This window comes from Gossypium arboreum, chromosome 12, assembly GCF_025698485.1.
Source record: "Gossypium arboreum isolate Shixiya-1 chromosome 12, ASM2569848v2, whole genome shotgun sequence".
In the NCBI taxonomy this organism is placed as follows: domain Eukaryota; kingdom Viridiplantae; phylum Streptophyta; class Magnoliopsida; order Malvales; family Malvaceae; genus Gossypium; species Gossypium arboreum.
In genome coordinates this window covers 108040136-108054723 of record NC_069081.1, presented here as the reverse complement: position 1 = coordinate 108054723, position 14588 = coordinate 108040136, and the positions used below count along the sequence as shown (strand labels likewise).

The 14588-nt window shown below is 36.5% G+C and overlaps 1 non-coding gene across 1 annotated transcript; it reads right to left on the bottom strand.

Annotated features, from left to right (window-relative positions):
- Positions 1-8526: 8526 nt before the first annotated feature.
- LOC128286056 (small nucleolar RNA R71) lies at positions 8527-8633 on the bottom strand. The gene has a single exon (XR_008276602.1). It is a non-coding gene; the product is annotated as a small nucleolar RNA R71 (small nucleolar RNA).
- Between the last annotated feature and the right edge of the window lie 5955 nt (positions 8634-14588).

Genomic DNA, 14588 nt, shown 5'->3' with positions numbered 1-14588 from the left:
GAGTCATGTTAATAGGGGTAAATAAAGGTATAAAATAACTGATTATTACTGAATAATTGACTGTTACCGGATAAGTTTGACTGTTACTGAATAACTGAATATTACTGAATAATTGATCATTACTGAATAACTGATTGTCACTGAATGAATGACTGTTACTGAATAACTTAAATTGCTACTGAATATTTTATTTTACTAAATAATTGACTGTTACTGGATAACCGATCAATTGATCGATACTGAATAACTGGTTATTATTGAATAATTGATTGTTACCGAATAACTGACTGTTACTGAATAAATAATTGTTCTGAGTGGTAATGAACATTACTGATTGATTAATTGCTATTGAAAAATAATAAACAATTTGAAATTTAAAATAGACCAAAACATTGGTTGGAAAGTGAATGTTTGAATTCTCATTGAGTTTGAATAGTTCAATATATATAAATTAATATGTTTTATAATTGTTTAAGTGTTCGATTATAGAAATACCACCGAGTGTATACTCAATTGTCTGCTTTGTTTTCGTGCACGAGTTAAGTTAAGGCTAGACCGTTGAATCAGCATCCCAGGCCGATCCCGAATTCAATGAGGTAAAGTATGTTGAGTATTGGTAATGGTATGTACCTAGGATGTTTTATGAGAGTCATTTAGGTTGTAGAAGTATTGATGAAATGAGTAAATTATCGTTGGCAATGGTATATAATATGAATTTTAAAATTTACTAAAAACTCGTAATGATTCTAAATTAGTCCCGAATTGAATTTACTGTTCATATTGGACCGCGAGGGCCCATTAAAGGGACGACATCTTAAAACTAGGATGAGTGTGAATATTTATTTTAATTAATGACCAGAATTGGACTGTACTGACTGGTAATGTCTCATAACCCTGTTCCGGTGACGGTATAGGGTTAGGGGACGTGACACTTTTTTCTCAATGGCAACGGATGGAGATCGGTTGATCAAAAAAATGCAATAGAGGTTGCTTCGACCCAAAATGACTTTGGTAAGTTGGCATTTGACAACATACATCGAACCTTCTCCATGATCGTTTTGTTCATTCATTCTGCAACACAGTTTTGCTATGAAGTATGACGAACTGTCAAGTCTCTCACGATCCCTTCTGACATGCACAGTTTATTAAACTTATCATAACAGAACTCTAAGCCATTGTCTGTACGGAGGAATTTTATTTGTTTTCCTGTATGTTTTTCAATCATAATTTTCCAATACTTAAATACGGAAAACACATCGCTTTTCTGCTTCAGGAAGAACTCCCAAACTTTTTTAGAAAAATCATTAATAAAAGTTAACATATAATTAGCTCCACCTTAATGACCCCCACAGATCAGAATGAATATACTCTAACCTTCCCTTCATGTTATGGATTCCTCTGGTGAATCAAACTGTAACACCCCTTACCCGTACCCGAGATCGTGATCAAGTACGAGGCGTTACCAGACATGTACTCGAACATTTTTGGGAAATACGGGTTATAAAATTTTGTTCCAATTTGAACCCAATCAAACAACATTTTAGTGTCCCTATTATGGGCCTACGGGGCCCAAAACATACATTGAGAAAGGTCCGAGACTAAACCGAGAACTTGAGAAAGTTCTTGAAGAATTTTCTAAGTTAAATCTCACACGCCCGTATAGAGGCAATGCACACGCCCGTGTGCTTTGAGACACGCCTGTGTCCCCTACCCGTGTGGAATTAATTGAATTTATTTTCTATTTCGAACCTACAGGGGCTTTCACACGGCCAAGTACACGCCCGTGTCCCTGGCCCGTGTCCCTGGCCTGTGTCCTTCACACTGCTTAAACACCCCCGTGTTGTCTCCCGTGTCCAAAAACTTGAACATTCTGTTTATGACGTCAGCATGCATTTAGGGGCACATGGCCAAGACACACGCCCGTATGCTAAGCCGTGCCCTCCACACGGTTTAGACACACGGCCGTGTCTCTACCCGTGTGTTTACTACCATGCATTCTGACTTAATATTTTTAGGTGCAGGGGACACACGGCCATTTCACACGCCCTTAAGGTGGTCCGTGTATCACATACGGCCTAGACACACCCCTATGTATCCACTCGTGTAGACCTTGTTAGGCTATTTTCCAAGCCTTAGGTCACCCTCTAATAACTGTATCCACTTATAGTTTTTAATAACACTTAACATGGTCTAATTATACTCTTAAATGACCTCAATATACCTCATTGCATGTAAACCTCATCTCATCAATTTTTATACATACTAGGTTGTCCCCTTTATCTTAAGGATTTTCATGACTTGTGACTCAATTAAGATTGACTCGTTATCTTCACTCATTGCCAATATTGTGGCCTAACCACCCCATGTGATTTGGTCATGCTAAATATGACTAATTGGAATAAACCATATTTAATCATCACAAGAACATTGGAACATAACATGCACAATTTGGTAAGTCATAACCTACGCCAACATGAGCCAATTTCCATGACCATAAATAAGTGAATATAAATACTTTTATAAGCCTTCATATTGGCTAATCAAATGACATATATAACAAAATAACAAAAGGCTTATACATGCCATTGAACAAAATAAGAGTATCTATATACCAAAGCTAGACAAGATGATAGTGTGTTGACTCTTCAACCGTCTCCTAATCTTCGCAAGTCCATGAACTCTGTAAGACAAGGAAAAAAGAGGGGTAAGCATTTACATGCTTAGTAAGCCCGAATAATTGGAAAGTAAACTTATCGATTAATTAGCATGCATCCATATTAGGCAATAAAACCAACAAACATGAAATAGTTTCCTTATCACATGCACTCAATCAACAAGTTAGTCTCATAACAATGCACCATGTAATTTGTCTTAGATGAGCTCATCATTCAACATTTTCATTGTTATATCTCATGTTAATCCCGTTGAGTTTCTTAGAAGTCTCGATGGATTATCCATTTACTGCCAAGTCATAAGAGCGATCATCTCAAGTATGCACTCCCGCAAACCTCACATCATACTGTAGGATTACCAGTACAGGCTAAATCCCCCACAATGTAAACTCATAGGGTGATGTAGGGATTACCAGTCTAGGCTAAATCTCTTGCAGCAACAAACACCCATAATGAGCTCGGATCTGAATTACCAGTCCAGGTTAAATTCAGACCCTAGTCGGATTACCTGTCCAGGCTAAATCCACAATGCACACATATTCTTCAGGAGGCCCGATCACTCAAGGAACACCCATCCGGGCTAGATTCTTCCTATATTTGAGATCAATAGATTACCCGTCCGGGCTAAATCCTTTTCTGCAACACATGCAGGATCTCAAGTCATGTAAGCCATGGTTTATCCATCGAATTTCCCTTTTTGACTTCAACCGGGGCATTTATTATCATTTCATTATTATTAACATACTTCATGGATTTTCATGCCATCATTATAACCAATTATCAGACATTCATAACACATGTAACTAGGCATATTAATAGTTTACTTAAAGTTATTCGAACTTACTTGGTATCCGTTTCAGTTTTGCGTCTCGGTTATTCCGAAACCTTTTGTTTTCCTTGATAGACCTCCGAAATTTGTTCTTCGAGGTCTATAACAATAAAAAATGAATCATTAATACCTCAAATTATTCTTTTCAAGTCTAAATTTCACCCTCGGACAAAATGACCGTTTTGCCCCTAACCTTTCACATTAGTTACGATTTAGTCCCTAGGCTTGTATGATGAAATACATGAATTTTCTACATTACCCCAGCCTAGAAGAATGTTCTTTCCTCTTATGACAGCCTACATTTTTCCATTATTTCACATTTCTATCCCATATTTTACACCTTTTGCAAAAAGGTTCTTTTAGGGGGTTTTAATGAAAATCACCTAGAAAAATATGTTTAACACACATCCAACTTTCATATTCCTCCATAAATCATCAAAGAATAAACATATCATACATGGGTCACTTTACATACATGAACCTTAACTCAAAATATAGGTAAAAATGAAGAGAGTAATTTACCGGGATTTCAAAAATACGAAGAACATTAAAAACGTGGCTTGAGAGCACTTACTATTGAGCTTGAAAAGTGAAGAAACCCTAGCTATGGTGGCTCTCAAATTTCAGCAGCAAGGTGGAGAAGATAAGCTAAGTTTTGGCTTATTTTCCCATTTTATTTCATTAATTAGCCAAATGACCAAAATGCCCTTAAGCCCTTTCTTTCAAATTTTATTCATACAATGCACATTTTTGTCCAAAAACTTAGAAATTGGGCAAATTTCTCTTTAATAACTTCTAATTAATAATCTAAAGCAATTTCATACAAATTGATTTTAGAATCTAAGTTTTGCACTTTATTCAATTTGGTCCTTAATTTCCAATTGGACACCGTACTCATAGAATTTCTTCATGAAACTTTAACACATGCATATACTCATATTCTAGACCTCATAATAATCAGAAAATAAATATTTCAACGTCGAATTTGTGGTCTCAAAACCACTGTTCCGACTAGACCCTATTTTGGGATGTTACACAAACTTTTTTTTGCTTCCCAAAAACGCAGTGCTCACAAAACTTTAGTTTGCAAATTCTTTACCCATCAAGAAGTCCTCTTTTGCTCAATTCTGCTATGCCATTCTCACTCATATTCCAAAGTTTAGTAATATCATCAACTGAAAAGGAAGAGGAAGCGACAATTACATCATCAGTGAAAGTAGAACCCTGCAAAACATAAAACTTGGCAGTCTTTCTCTGCCCTTTCATCACAATGAGAGAACCTTTGGAAATCTTCAAAACCCCACTTTCAGTTGTGTATATGTACCCTTTTGAATCAAGAGTACTCAATGAAATTAAATTTCTCTTCAATTTTGAAACATGTCGTACGTCATTAAGTGTTCTGACAACTCCATCAAACATCTTAACTTTAATCATTCCAACACCTGTAATTTTACATGAAGCATTATTTCCCATCAAAACAACACATTCAGATACTGTAACATAAGTTCTAAACCAATCCTCATTGGGACTCATGTGGAAAGTGCAATCCGAATCAAGGATCCACTCCTCGATCACTTTAGAATTAATGATAGAAGCGGCTAGAAATTCACCATGCTGTAGTCTTCTACAACATCAATTTCACCAGATTTTTCTAGTTGTTTTCCCTTTTGATTCGCAGCCTCACTTTTGATCTTGTTCTGCAGCTTATAGCACTTAGATTTAATGTGCATCTTTTCTTGTAGAAGTTACAAGTTTTACCTCTATTTGAAGACTTTGGTCTACCTTTAGATTTATTGCGATGATTTCATTCCTGTGTCCTTCCATGATCATCATCAGCATTTCGATCTTGTCTCCCACGAACAATGAGACCTTCTCTCTGAGAGTCGAGTTTAACCACAAAATGCTTCATCTTATCATATGAGGTCAAAGAATCATAAACCTCATCAACTGTGAGAGACTCGCGACTATATAAAATCGTGTCTATAAAGGTTAAATAAGACGGGGACAACAAACAAAGTAGAATCAACCCTAGGTCTTCCTTATCATACTGAACCTCCATGGCCTCCAAGTTTGAGAGAATTTCTTTAAACACAGTTAACTGTTTATGCACAACTGCACCTTCCTCTAAACGATGAGTATAAAGACGCTTCTTTAAACGCAACTTGCTGGTTAGAGTTTTCAACATACATATTTGTTCCAGCCTCTTCCATAATACAGCGGCGGTCTTCTCTTTCATTATATCCTGCAAAATTTCATTAGGCAAATGCATATGTAATTGTGTTAATGCCTTTCAATCCTTACGCTTCTTCTTTTCATCTTTTAATGTCGAAGGCATCTTATTTATCCTTAGCAGGGCATCATCTAGATCCATCTGCGCAAGAACTACTTGCATATTAATCTGCTACAACGCAAATCTAGTGTTGCAATCCAAGAGTAGAATTTCATACTTTAAAAACACCATTACTATGATCGAGATGAAAAACTCGAAAGCTCTGATACCAATTTAATAAAAATAAAACGTCGGTAATGACAATATATCACAAAGAAAAGAGAAATAAAAATAAAAAAAACATAGATTTTTACGTGAAAACTCTTTTGGGAAAAAATCATGAGCAAAGTAGAAAAAAATTCACTATGTCGAATTCGAATAATTACAAGAGGAGTAGACTATGTCTATTTATAGGCTTGTAAAAGCATATTCTAATGGGAGTGTAGTATGATTGAAACACATTATTCTAATCAATATCAAATAGATGGTGTTTAATAATGTTTAAAAAACCTTATTCTAAAATAAAATAAAAGAAGTGTAGTTCTATATGGATTTTACTTTTATTTTATTTTACCACTGTGTTTTATTTAAATAAGAATTCGGGTAACTTAATTCTAACGTAAACTTTTCTATGAACAAACTAGGCACCTTAAATGAATTGGCTAGATATAGGGAATATTATCCTTTCATTAGTGGTTGGTTAAAAATTACCCTTATGAAAACAAACATCATAGAACCCCAACTTTAATTCACAATAATTAAGCTAGATATAAGAAAATATGAGAATACTTAAACAAATCTCTATGCAACAACGACTGCACCAATAACAAGATGAAGGAAACTTAAGAAAACATCAGAAAACTTAGGGCAAATAGAAACCCTAATAGCAGAATTCGCAACATAAGGTCTAGCAGGAAGAAACAACTCAGTCTTTCCCTAATCGATAAAAAAATTCAATGACTGATGATAAACCGTAATTTATACATATTTTTATCCCATGCCTAATGCATTTATGGATGGTTTATCCTTAGATATGGTGAATTCGATGCTCCTAATCCTTTAATTTCATGTTTTATACTTAGGAGAGCATAAGAGAGTAAAAAGAGCGAGAAACGGGCCAAAAACGGAGAAAATAGACCCACATTAGAAAACAACACGACCTAGACTTCCTCACACGGGCGTGTCACACGACCGTGTCAATTTGGTAGGATCGAAGCACAACTTACACGAGTGGATTACATGCCCGTGCCCATTTAAATACCTTCACCACAGCCTTCAGTAATCACACACGGGCGTGTCCCTGCCGAACCCAAGTTTAGTCCAATTCGGAAAAGGCCAATTTTGAGGGCTCTTAGGCATTCCAAAGCCTATTTAAACACTTGAGGAGGCACTTAGGAAAGGGGATGCAGAGGAGGAAGTAAGGAATTACTCAAAGAAAGCCGATTGATCCATCTCAAGAGCTAGATTCATCATCAACACTGGAGATCTCCCTTCAAGTTCCTTCAGGAGTTTTGGGTTTTCTTATGTTTTGTTATCTTTATGCTTTTGAGATGTTTTCTTTCATAAGTATGAACTAAACCCCTAAATAACTAAGGAGAATGAAACCTAAGACAGATCTTGTTATTATTATCTGAATTGTATGATAAATATTTGACTTGTTCTTAATTATGTGTTCTTAATTCTTGTTTTGATATTCCAGGATATTGATTCAAGTTAAGCTCTTATTCAGAGGAGGAATAGACCCTGTCTAAGAGTAAATTTGTCATAATTAAGCGGAGTTGATTGCGCGCTTAGAGATAGGGTGACAAGATTTTGCCGGATTAGGGTGAAACCTAATAAGAGAATCCATAGATCGAGTTAATGCAATTATAGGGGGTTAATTAGAAAGAGATATCAATTATTCAACCTAGGGTTAGACATTATTAGTCTCGAGAGAGATAATAATATAACTTAGGGATTTCTACGGATCAAGTCAAATGAATAAATCGTCTGATTCAAAGTCAAATAACAAGTGAAGTCTAGGTGGATTTGTCCTTAAGTATTGTCTCAATCAATCTAGGGGAACTAGGATATAAGGAAAACTCGATTTTTATTACTTTAGCCACTTTACTTTTATTACAATTTAAATTTTTATTTTCTTTTCTAATTTTTCTCTTATTTCCTTCTGACAGGTTTTTCTAGTTTATGACCAGAAGAAACCCGTTAGGACCACTACTTTTTTACGGTGAGATCGACCGTACAATTCGAAGAAATCGGAGAGAAATAAGGCGAAACCTAAGATACACAGAGGATGAGCAAGAGGACGATACTTCAATCACAACCAAGGAGATGGCTGAAAACCAAGAAAATCTGCTACCTCCTGCGATTGCTGTTAATCAGAATCCTGCTCCACGCACTATGTATGATTATGTTAAACCTTCTTTAATAGGAACTGAATCGAGCATTGTTAGACCGGTTGTAGTCGTAAATACTTTTGAACTGAAACCTAACACAATTCAAATGATACAACAGTTTGTTCAGTTTGATGGTTTACAGGACGAGGATCCCAACGCTCACTTAGTAAACTTTTTGGAACTATGTGATACATTTAAAATTAATGGCTTTTCTGATGACGTCATTCGTCTCGGTTATTCCCTTTTTCATTGAGAAACAAAGCTAAACAGTGGTTGAACTTGTTGCTACGGGGGTCAATCACTACTTGGGAACAAATGACCGAAAAGTTTTTATTAAAATATTTTCCGCCGGTTAAAACGGCTAAATTACGTAATGATATTTCTTTCTTTGTGCAGATGGATTTAGAAACACTCTACGATGCATGAGAGAGATACAAGGACCTCTTGAGAAAATGCCCTCACCATGGGTTACCGCTTTGGCTACAGGTTCAAACCTTTCATAATGGCTTGAATCCTTCGACTCGACAAATGGTTGATGCAGCTGCTGGTAGAACCATCAATAATAAGACACCTGAAGATGCCTATGAGTTTATAGAGGAGATGTCATTAAATAACTATCAGTGGCAAGTCATGATGACAAAGCCAACAAAAACAGCCGGCGTTTATAACGTCGATACGGTCACCATGCTCTCTAATCAAGTAGGACTCTTGAATAAGAAAATTGATTATTTCATTAGTTCTTCACAGGTTCACCCAGTAATACAATACGAAGCAAGTGGAGGTGGATCAAGCAGTTCAGAATACCCACTTTATGGTCACAACATGGAGAACGAACGGTTAAATTACATGGGTAACAATCCTTGATCTCAAAACAATCCCTATAGCAATACTTACAATGCAGGTTGGAGGAACCACCCTAATTTTTCATGGGGAAGCCAAGGGAATCAGAGACCACCACCTCCAAGCTTCCAACAACCACCCTACCAACAAGAGAAAAAACCGAACCTTGAGGAGATGCTAACAAAATTCATCTCAGTGTCAAAAACTCGTTTTTAGAATACCGAGACAGCACTCAAAAATCAACAAGCATCAATTCAAGGGCTCGAAACTCAGATTGGACAGCTCGTTAAGTTGATTTCCGAATGACTACAAGGTAGACTGCCAAGCAACACTGAATTTAACCCAAGAGAGCAACTCAACGCGATTTTCATTCAAGATGAGGAAGGGCTAGTTGCAGAACCAAGGCCAAAAACGGGGGTAAGCATAGGTAAGGATGAGGTTGGCCACAATAAGCCAAAACCGGTGATTACAGAATATAAACCTTGCGTGCCATACCTCAATGCGACAAAGAAAGACCGCTTAGATGAACAATTTGGTAAATTCCTTAAACTTTTAAAGAAACTACATATTAACTTACCATTTATTGAAGCCCTTTCGCAAATGCCAAACGCAATTAAGTTTTTAAAAGAGCTTCTGGAAAATAAACGGAAGTTAGATGAAGCATCGCATGTGGAACTGAACGCGGTCTCCTCAGCCATTCTACAGAATAAGCTGCCTAACAAGCTAAAAGATCCAGAGAGTTTTACAATTCCTTATTTAATTGGTAGTTTAGATTTTAATAATGCGTTGGCTGGTTTAGGGGCTAGTATCAATGTTATGCCTTACAAATTATTTAAATAACTAGGTCTAGGGAAACCCAAACAAACTAGGATGAGCATTCAATTAGCAGATAAAACTATCAGATTTCCTAGGGGTATTATTGAAGATGTACTCGTTAAAATCGACAAATTTATATTCCCAGTTGATTTCGTTGTTCTAGACATAAAGGAGGATAGCAACGTCTCCTTAATTTTAGGAAGGCCCTTTTTAGCAACCGCCAGAACAATTATTCACATTGGCATAGGTGAACTCACACTTCGTGTGGAAGACGAAACAATCACCCTTCAAGCCCGTAATTCGAATAACACATCAAAAATTGAAGGTGACTGTACAAATCATTTGGCTAAAACTAACCATATAGTACAACCTTCTTTGCAGAAAACAGGTTCGAAGAACATACATAAGCCAAGCAACAACAAAGAACCTATCCATGAAGAACGAATGTTACAAATCGAGGAGCTAGATGAATAGCAGACACATAAACTGAGAAAACATGATAAACCAAAACCACGCCATGAGGAGCTTAATTTATCCGAAAATCAACTTAAAGTTGGAGACAAAGTATTACTTGATGTAGCAAATCATCAAATCGCCACTTATAAACCAAATGAAGAAACCCCTCTTATGGTAATTGGTATTTTTTCATACGGTACGGTCGAGGTAAACCACTCTAAATTTGGCACGTTCAAGGTAAATGATACTTGTCTTAAACCTTATGTTGATAAAATTGATAGCAGAGATGAGGAGTGTAAACTCATCGATTCACCATGATCACGCACCAGAAAAGTAAGTCGAGCTTAGACTATAAATAAGCACTTCTCGAAAGGCAACCTGAGCACTAACAGTATAAATTTCTTTAAATTTAAGTTTTTAACATCTAACATACTAACCGAATCATAGTACACAGACTCTCTAAATACCACACAGCCAGACACACGGGCATGCCTTAGGCCGTGCGAAAACAAGGTAAAATTTTTCCAACACGGGAAGCGATAAAGTCGCCACGGCCATGCGACATGGCCGTGGGCGAACTTGCCAAAACAATAGAGGCGCTTGACACGCTCGTGCCTTGAAATCGTGGGTGAACTATCAAACTAGTACGGGTGTGCGACACACCCGTGACTATCATCCATGGGTGAACCTGTCAAGTTAACACGGGCGTGGGAGAAGCGAACGAAGCGAGACACGGCCGTGCAACACCGCCGTGTGCACTCACACACCCGAGTAACACGGGCGTGGGCCGAATGTCAGATGCGCCCAAATTTAAAATTCGCGAAACACACAGGCGTGTCCCACGGTCGTGTGCCCCAAAATCTATAAAAACCCCTCACTATTCATCATCTCCCTCCCCAAAAATCCCTGAGGAGGTAGACCCCGAAGACATTACTAATAATGTCCTTCCACATCACGAGAACCGACCGTCTCAGCCACATCTTCCTCATCATTTAGTTCATGTGGCAGCTTCATACATTGACATTTTTGAGCGGCTTACTCGATTCAAGCAGCAGTGTTTTCGGCGCTTCGATAACATTGATACTATTCTATAGCAGATTTGTCAGCACTTCCACGTCTCATCGCCACCCCTACCTCACGAACCATCTGGTGATGAAGATGTTTAAAAACTTTTATTTATTATTTTATGTTGTTCCTTTTATGTTCGTTTAAGACTAGTTTTTCTTTTCCTTTCACCTTATTTTTATTAGGTTTTATAATTATTATTTTACAATTTTTAATTTCGGCTAATTCATTACAAGTACTTATTCTTCCTTATATATTTCTTAAAAGAGTTACTGATTCTATCACAGTTATAAAGAGCTCCAAAGCTTACATTACTCAAGAACTTGAAACTCCACTGAGAAAGGTTCTCCACGACTTTCATGCCCTGTTCGACCACGACTATAGCCAACTTGAGATATAATATTCTTTTGGCGTAGCATTTGTGGAACCCAACCTCTACCAACACCAGAGTATCCTCCTTCACCCTCATCATTGCTTTGGCCGATTATTCTCCATAACCCCAATTCAAGGAGTTCATTCATCATTCAGGAAGTTTCACTTCTCTCCCTATCTTATGATTATCAATCTATCTTTTTCAATATATCTATCTTTGTACATTGAGGGCAATGTATATCTTAAGTGTGGGGGGTCTTTCATATCGTTATTAGAAATCCCTGAATTGTGTCTTATTCTCATGTGATCTTCTCATGCCATGATTAAAATGAATTTTGATTAATTTATGATTTTTATTGATATGTCTTGAAGTAAAACTTAGGCATTCATGCATTGATTGTTTAAACTTTATGATATTAAAGAATCAAGCATGATAAGTTGACTTTTGAATTTAATCCCAATTTTAGGTATTATCTTTAGTTGAAATTCACAGGTTTAAACATCAAAAAGTCGTAATTTTTGTGAGATTTTGAACCTTTAGAGCATCTACAATTTCTTTCATGCTCACTTTTATTGTTGCTTTGAGTGCGTCAGTATTGAATTGTTATTCTAGAACTTGCTTGACTATGCATGTCAAGACCACACCATTTGATTTGATATGTCAAAATAATAAAGGCACTTAGGTTTAACTCATTCACTCCACAAAAGCCTACTTTCATAATTAACCCTTAGTAAACCCCTTTGAGCCTAACAGGCTATTAATTGATTTACCCTCAATATTAACCTATAAACCATTATTGTTGAAATCCCCTAATTTGATCCCTATTTTTGTCGAGATTTGAGTTGAACTAATTGCTTAGCTATGCTTTGCTCTTCTATGTATTTGACTTGTTCTTAAATAAATAAAAAAATTCATATTTATATATTAGTAGTAATTCGGTATTGTTGAGCCGCAGTATCTAAATTTCATCTTTTGAGAAGAAGCTCACTTGTACTCAATTGATGTTTAATTACTTTTTCTAGTTAGGCAATTTTCCAATTCAATCTCGATTCTAACCTTTTCTTTCAGCTTGTGACCACACCCCCTAACCAAAGCCATGTTACAACCTTTTAAAGACCTTTTGATTGATGTTCATTTCAATATATAGTGGTGGAGATTTGTTTTTCATACAAGCCTATGGTAATAACTTTTCATTATTGACTATTGAATGCTTCATGTATTGTCCTTAAACACCTCAAGTGATTTGAGTGAATCTTTAGTGAGGATGTAAAACTCTGTGATATTTTGAGTCGAAGGTAATTACTTAGATGAGGGGAGACACCTATGCTTTCATGATAAAATACTCAACTTGGAATGTTTTGGAACTTTGATGTTCTTTCAGTCAAACTCTCAATGTATGATTACTTATGGATTATTTTGAGATATTATTAATAGGAATTATAAGTTAAGAATAATTTATTTTGATTGTGAGTTGAGGGTTTTGCTTGAGGACAAGCAAATGCTTAACTGTGGGGGTATTTGATAAACCGTAATTTATACATATTTTTACCCCGTGCCTAACGCATTTATGGATGGTTTCTTCTTAGATTTGGTGAATTCGATGCTCCTAATCCTTTAATTTTATGTTTATACTTAGGAAAGCATAAGAGAGTAAAAAGAGCGAGAAACAGGCCGAAAACGGAGAAAATAGACCGACATGGGAAAACAACACGGCCTAGACTTCCTCACACGGGCGTGTCACACGATCGTGTCAATTTGGCAGGATCGAAGGACGACTTACACGAGTGGATCACACGCCTGTGCCCATTTAACAGTCTTGACCACGGCCTTCAGTAATCGCACACGGGCGTCTCACATGGGCGTGTCCCTGCCGAACCCAAGTTTAATCTAATTCGAAAAAGGCCAATTTTGAGGGCTCTTAGGCATTCCAAAGCCTATTTAAACACTTGAGGAGGCACTTAGAAAAGGGGATGCAGAGGAGGAAGCAATGAATTACTTAAGAAAGCAGTTTGATCCATCTCAAGAGCCGGATTCATCATCAAGACTGGAGATCTCCCTTCAAGTTCCTTCAAGAGTTTTGGGTTTTCTTATGTTTTGTTATCTTTCTGCTTTTGAGATGTTTTCTTTCATAAGTATGAACTAAACCCCTAAATACCTAAGGGGAATGAAACCTAAGACATATCTTGTTATTATTATCTGAATTGTATGATAAATATTTGACTTGTTCTTAATTATGTGTTCTTAATTCTTGTTTTGATATTCCAGGATATTGATTCAAGTTAAGCTCTTATTCAGAGGAGGAATAGACCCTGTCTAAGAGTAAATTTGTCATAATTAAGCAGAGTTGATTGCGCGCTTAGAGATAGGGTGACAAGATTTTACCGGATTAGGGTGAAACCTAATAAGAGAATCCATAGATCGAGTTAATGCAATTCTAGGGTGTTAATTAGAAAGAGATATCAATTATTCAACCTAGGGTTAGACATTATTCGTCTCGAGAGAGATAATAATATAACTTAAGGATTTCTACGGATTAAGTCAAATGAATAAATCGTCTGATTCAGAATCAAATAACAAGTGAAGTCTAGGTGGATTTGTCTTTAGGTATTGTCTCAATCAATCGAATTTTCCCAAAAGTATTTTCCCAAGTTTTTCTTTCTGTGCATTCTTAGTTAGTAATTAGTTTAGACAACCAAACCTCTTAAATTTTAGGCTAGATAATAAAAAGGAAGTAAATACTAGTACTGCAGTTCCTTTGGGTTCGACAATCCGTTCTTCTTTGAACTATACTCTTTGTTCGATAGGTACACTTGCCTTAATCGTGATAATAAGTTAGACTCAAGAACATTTCATTTATAAATCTTTAAAACCTGTT